At 37.6% G+C, this 6,676-nt stretch overlaps 1 pseudogene; it reads right to left on the bottom strand.

Annotated features, from left to right (window-relative positions):
* Nucleotides 1–18: 18 nt before the first annotated feature.
* Nucleotides 19–532, bottom strand: LOC145982679 (uncharacterized; annotated as a pseudogene).
* Nucleotides 533–6,676: the final 6,144 nt, after the last annotated feature.

Genomic DNA, 6,676 nt, shown 5'->3' with positions numbered 1-6,676 from the left:
TCTATAAATCAAATTCTACTAATCTGGAGGAATTCCCTCTTTATCCTGAAGTTTTTCTTTGACACTCTCATTGGTGTCTGAAGGCTCCACCTAGGGTATATTGTCTTCCCTGTCGATGTCTCCACGAAGATCTGAATTCTCTAAATCAAATTCTGCTAATCTGGAGGAATTCCCTCTTTATCCTGAAGTTTTTCTTTGACACTCTCATTGGTGTCTGAAGGCTCCACCTAGGGTATATTGTCTTCCCTGTCGATGTCTCCACGAAGATCTGAATTCTCTAAATCAAATTCTGCTAATCTGGAGGAATTTCCTCTTTATCCTCTAGTTTTTCTTTGACACTCTCATTGGTGTCTGAAGGCTCCACCTAGGGGATATTGCCTTCCCTGTCGATGTCTCCACGAAGATCTGAATTCTATAAATCAAATTCTGCTAATCTGGAGGAATTCCCTCTTTATCCTGAAGTTTTTCTTTGACACTCTCATTGGTGTCTGAAGGCTCCACCTGTGGTTATTGTCTTCACGAATATGTGCATTTCCTTAAAACAAAAATTAACTTATTTTAATTAAAATTCACATTAAATCAGGTGGCTGTCTGAACAGATGAAATTCTATAGTATTTCATGCACACAATTCCCTACATTATACAGCCATTTCAAGTAAAAACCATTCTTATGTATATCTACATGAATTAGAACTAAAAAGCTCTGTTAACCTGCTGGTAAGTCACGAACTGATAGGATATATGCTATCCGTCATACATCATTGAAATTACATCAATACGAGACATAATGACTAGGCTAGTGTTGCAGACCTGGCATTTGGATGTCAGTCTTTAACACAAAGTGACATTATAATTATCGTAAGAACACAGGGGCATAATGGGGATGTATTCACCCACAGGGTGGCGAAAACGTTCAATGAAGCAATTTTATTTTACTTCAGCGTTTTATCTACGAAATTTGCCCTTTTACTTTCTTTTGATTTTAGCAAATTGAGTAACATGCTGTAGTATGGTATTGCGCTTATTAAGCAACCGCAACCGCTTACATATCTAGATTACACTGAACAACAAATTTAAAACTTTTTTCATGCTTCAGAAATGAAACTTTCCTAATAGAAATGAGGGTGCTGAATACGAAAATATTAATAAAAATGCTGAATTGGTTCCAGTTTAAGTGTAATCGAAAGAAATATGTGTTGTGTGGTGTAAAAAATAAAATAACACGTGTACAAAATGGAAGTTACAAAAACATTAATTACATGGATATTACAAACGGCACCTGTTTGCCTGTTGCTTGTATTGTGGTTCTGGTGATTGTTCTACAATAATCAGCAAGCATATACTTGCTCCAGTACCCTGATATTGTTTCTCCATTGTAGATATAATTTGGTGGAAATGTTCCCCATGTTCATCGCTGAATGCACTGCAATTTCCTGGGAAGAAGTTTATGTGGGAGTGTAACATATGTATTTTTAGTGACATATAACACCCCATTGCTTGGTAGGAAGATATTAGGTGCTCCACTAGTTCCTTATAATTCTGAGCCCGCACGTTTCCCACAAAATTTGTCACTACGTTTTGGAAAGAGTCCCATGCAATGTTCTCCTTATCTTCTAACGGTGTGTCAATTTCAGAATCATTGAGGAGTTCTCGAGTCTGAGGGCTAATAAATTCCCTTCCTGATTTTAATTTTACTGATTTGTGGAAATTTACGCAGAATATACTTGAATGCATCACTGGCTTGGTTCATACCTTTAATGAAGATCTTGATTAGACCTAGTTTAATATGTAAAGGATGAAGTAAAACCCTGCTGCGAGCTATCAAAGGAACATGTTGAACGTTCTTTGTTCCTGGCTCCAAAGATTTATGGAGTGGCCAGTCTTTCCTTAAGTAGTGGGAAGCCTTATCACGGCTATCCCACTCGCATAAAAAACAGCAGTATTTTGTGAAGCCGAGATGCAGACCAAGAAGTATGGCTAGAACTTTGAAATCGCCACAAATATTGCAATTTTATTCATTATAATTTATGGCTTTCAGGAGTTTGTCATGTTGGCATATGTCTCCCAAGTGCACTGCATAACCGATTGGCATTGATGGCAACACATTACCATTGTTCACTAACAAAGCTTTCAGACTTAGTTTTGATGTGTCTATAATCAACTGCCATTCATCGGGATTATGTTCTATGTTAAGTTTACTTATAAGACCAGTCACATTTTTACATCACACTATGTCACCTTCCACTGAAAAATACTATTCCAGGGGTTTCTGACGTGTCCGAAACACGGATACTTTAACATCTTCAGCAAGAGCTCCCCACTGCTTGAGTCTGGATGACAGTAGTTCTGTGCCACTTTTTGACAACCCCAGGTCCCTCACAAGGTCATTTACCATAATTCATGTTGAGTTATCAGATGGCGATTACATGATGATATGTTGGCTGTGAAGTCAGGATCGATGGATGACGAGGAATCTGCAACAGGATTTGGCATTCCTGCGTCGAGTTTGGCCTCCTCTTGCTCTTCGTCGGATTAATCACTGGAGTACGATGTGGGAGGTTGTGGAACAGGTAGTTCTTCAGAATGTGGCACAGGACGAATAGCTGAAGGAATATTGGGATAAGTGATAGTCCACTTTTTCTTTTTGGATAGGCCTTTAATTGTAGGAACTATGCAAAAATAGCAGTTTGAAGTATGATCTGTTGGTTCTCTCCTTATCATTGGAACTGCAAACGGCATGCAAGGTCTTTCTCCATGTAGCCAGTCCCGCAAGTTTGTCGAATACGAATTACAACAAATGTGTGGTGGCCAATTCTTGTCCATATCTCCCACTTTACAACCAAAGTACAAGTGGTAGGCTTTCTTTATGATTGGCGTGAAATTTCTTTTTTGATCGACAAACATTATTTCACTGCAAACATAACAAAAATTGTCTGCACTGTTAACACATTTACACGACATGTTTCTGGACAGTACAGTCATATAACGATAAAAAGAAATAACAACACACACTCATCCAATATCTCACCACAACAACACACTTACGCGATAAGTTTCTTGTCAGTACAGTCATAAAACGACCATTTCCGGGAGTTCAAATTGGAACTACACAGGAACACGTAACAACACATTTCCCCTGGCAAAATCTTCAATACAAACTGAAGCGTAATGTGGTTGATGATTCTTGGTCAGCGTTCATGTGGTATCAATAAGGATAGTGAAAAAGCTAACCGTCAAGCAATGGATGTTTTTTTTTTAAATATGCAGACAGCCGCAGTTGTCACGAACCCTTATTTTGCACGCCGGAGCACAACCGGCGATAATGTATTTCTTTGAAACTCGAACCAATCTTCAAAAACTAATATATTCGTTATCAGCACCCTCAAATTAGTAAGTATTGGTTACTTTTATCTCCGAAGCATTTTCATTGTTCACCAGTGTTATCATAATGCTCCTTTATTCACCCTTGGGTATTGTGTCCCGCCTGCTTCATAAAATGATATGGTTGGTTTTATGCAGTTGATGGAAGTGAGGATACAGGTCAACAGTTGTTAAGCCTGAATCACACGAGGGTAGATTTTCTGCTAGATTTGTGGTGTAATATGTTCTCACCTGATAATTTTTGTAGCGCACGCTACTCATTACTGTACTTGTTGGTACAAGTACTGAGCAGACAAACTTAAAATATGGGCTAGCGACTGGAGGAAGAATGTTGTAGGAAAATAGTCAGCTATGAAAGAGGAAAGTATGGGCTAGAAATTAGCTCGAAGGAGAAATAGTAATTAGATGTACTCAACATGCTTTTTAATAAACTCGGGTGTTACAAGGTTCGCAGGATTGTTGTTTAACTAAATATGTGAAACTTTTAATACTCTGGCAATAACATGGACGACCGCAGTATTTTTTCCAGGGAGGGGCAAGGAAGGTATTTTTTCCAGGGGGGGCAAACGAAGGCAAATTTTCTACAAATATAGTGTTGTTCCCTAAAAAACATTGCTTAAATTTAAATTTATGGTGTTCATGCAATAATTAACACATATTATTGTGGCTAAAATGAAATTATATGTGTGAAATACATATTTTTGGTTGACTTTCATTTTCCAGGGGGGGCACGGCCCCCCCCCCTTCTGGATGCCCATGAGCAATAATAAAGGTTTTTATTATCGGGTAATAAAATCTGTTGTGTAAAAATCTCATTGGTATGGATTAATTCCTAAATATTAATAAACACGAATACCTATTTTTAAAAAATATCGAACAACAAAGAAGAAAAATTGCACAATCAATGATAAAAAAAACCACAAACAAAAACCGCTCTTCCTAGCCAGACTCCCAGATTAAATAATTGTCACATGACCAAATGTTTCCCTTGTTGGTAGTTACCACAGCATCAAGCAGAGAAGCAAAATGCAATTATAACACTGTTTAGTTCTCTAAACCAGTCTGGCAACATCAAATCTAGCCTGGTAGTCAGTCCAGCGCCATCAAGAGTGTTCCAGTAGGAAATCTAGTACGGACCTGTATAAAAAGACGAGCAAGTTGTCCGAGGCGAATGCATGCAGGTAACTCCATAATTATGAAGGTGTATACGGTGTATACTGCAGCGGATTTACGAGACATGAAAATGCGCATAGTATTAATTAATAATGCCAATCACCGGAAGTATATTAAAGCTATTTAAAGACGCAAGTTTAATTTAATGAAGCGAGGCTGCAAGTTAAGGGTGTAAGGGCTAATTGATTGATTGATTTGATTTATTTTACTTCACTTCTCTGCCACTTTGGATAATCGAGAAGATGAGGATGACTGGATGAATGATGGATGATATGATGAAATTGATGACAGGACACTTACAAAAAAAAAAAAACCCTTGGTGTCGTAGCGCTAACCATTCCACCAGAGAGGTCGGCTTTTGTACAAGGGGCATGGGTTTCTAAACAAGTTACCAATTAGAGATTATCACTTTTTTCAATATCGGTTATTTTTCGTTGCTTTTCTACCTCTCGGGTTAATCACGACAAAGAACGGTATGAGCAAAGTCTTCATAAGAATAATAAAAACTATTTAAGTGACCTTCACTTCATAATTTTATTAACATTAATTAAATTTCAGAAATTAAATACTTCCATCACAAAGTTTCACATTTTATTAAAATTTTCGAAAATGTGACTTTGGTCCAAGAAGTTTATGAAAACCGGTTTATCTTCTAAAGAAGCAAACTTAAAAGGCTTGTTTTGAGTTCATTGACAGGATATAAATTAGCAAGTAGAAGATAGAAGGAAGTAATGATAATTCTTTCATCAAACCATTTTAGTGTTAAACGTTCAAAATTTAACATATTGTGATAAGTTAAGCATATTTGGGTGAGGAGACATTCTTCTACACATTACGAAGAAATGTTGGAGAAATAAGTTTCTACGATCTTCGAATGCATTTCCCAATGCGGAAGAATCGCTTTGATTTTGTGATTCTCAGAACCTACCACAAAACAAAAACAAATGCGATTTTATTTTGCAGGATCCCCGCTACATAATGTGTCACTGAGTCTCTGAATTTATTAACAAAAAGACAAACTTTGTAGAAAATCCAGATAATAAACGTCGGAATGAATAATTCCCACTATTACACCACTACATTTAGTTTTCCAGTTTTTGATCTCTACCGGTTTCTCACCATAACTTTGTCTTCTTGTTTGTTTTTGTCTTAGTTAACTTTATGCACAGTTAGACTTATCGGGAATTGTTTGATTAATTTGTTGCCTTAAGTCTACTTTATGCTCAGTAAAGGTAATCGGGACAGGACCTACAGTTTAAAGTGGGATTCGAACCACTATGTGCCCCCAGCGGGTATCGAATCTGGGACCCTTGATTAGAAGGCGAGGATGCTACATCTGGGCCATTGGGGAGGCCCTAATCGGAAATGGAGCCACAGTTTATCTTATTTTCTGTCACTTTTGGGTAATCGCGAAGATGAGGATGAGTGATGGTATGATGTAATTACTGAAGGAATACTCACAAAGAACATACTTGCCCAGGCTTGATTCGAACCAGGGACCCCTGGCGTTGTAGCACGCTATGATATCCACCTTCCACGGAGGTCGGTTCGATTAGGTATACATGGTTTATTTCTTTCCCAAAAGTAATATATGGGCCTCCCCAATGGCATAGTGGTAACGTTGTCGCATTGAAATTCGATACCCGGTGGAGGTACATGACACAGTGGTTCGGATCTCACTTTAAACTGTAGGTCCAGTCCCAATTATCCTGACTGTGCATAAAGTGAACTTGAAACAACAAATCAATGGATCAGACGTGCCTGGCAAGCATATAGGCAAAGGGCAAGCGATCAGGTAATCTCGTCTCTCTTTGGTGCGTTGATGGTATTCTTAATAAATAACCTTAATCGAGATGTTAGCAGTTTCTATTATTATTGCTTACTGTGAATGTGTAGGGGAAGGAAAAGGAAAAGGGATTGTGCACCTTTCAACATTGTTTTGAATTTAATGTTTCGAGAAAACTCTGTTTCTGCCGAAATAAAAATATATTGCCTAATTGAAAGTGCTGGAGTTGAATTTGGATAAGTTCAATAAGAAATCAATCCATCTAAGCAACTTCTATATTTCTGTACAAATAAGAATCAGTTTCTATCTTTACATAATTGGAGCTTTCTTTTAAAA

The sequence above is a fragment of the Lepisma saccharinum genome, unplaced genomic scaffold (assembly GCF_977018435.1).
Source record: "Lepisma saccharinum unplaced genomic scaffold, izLepSacc3.1 HAP1_SCAFFOLD_317, whole genome shotgun sequence".
In the NCBI taxonomy this organism is placed as follows: domain Eukaryota; kingdom Metazoa; phylum Arthropoda; class Insecta; order Zygentoma; family Lepismatidae; genus Lepisma; species Lepisma saccharinum.
Note: the sequence above shows the minus strand (reverse complement) of the source record. Positions and strands in the feature narration are given on the sequence as shown.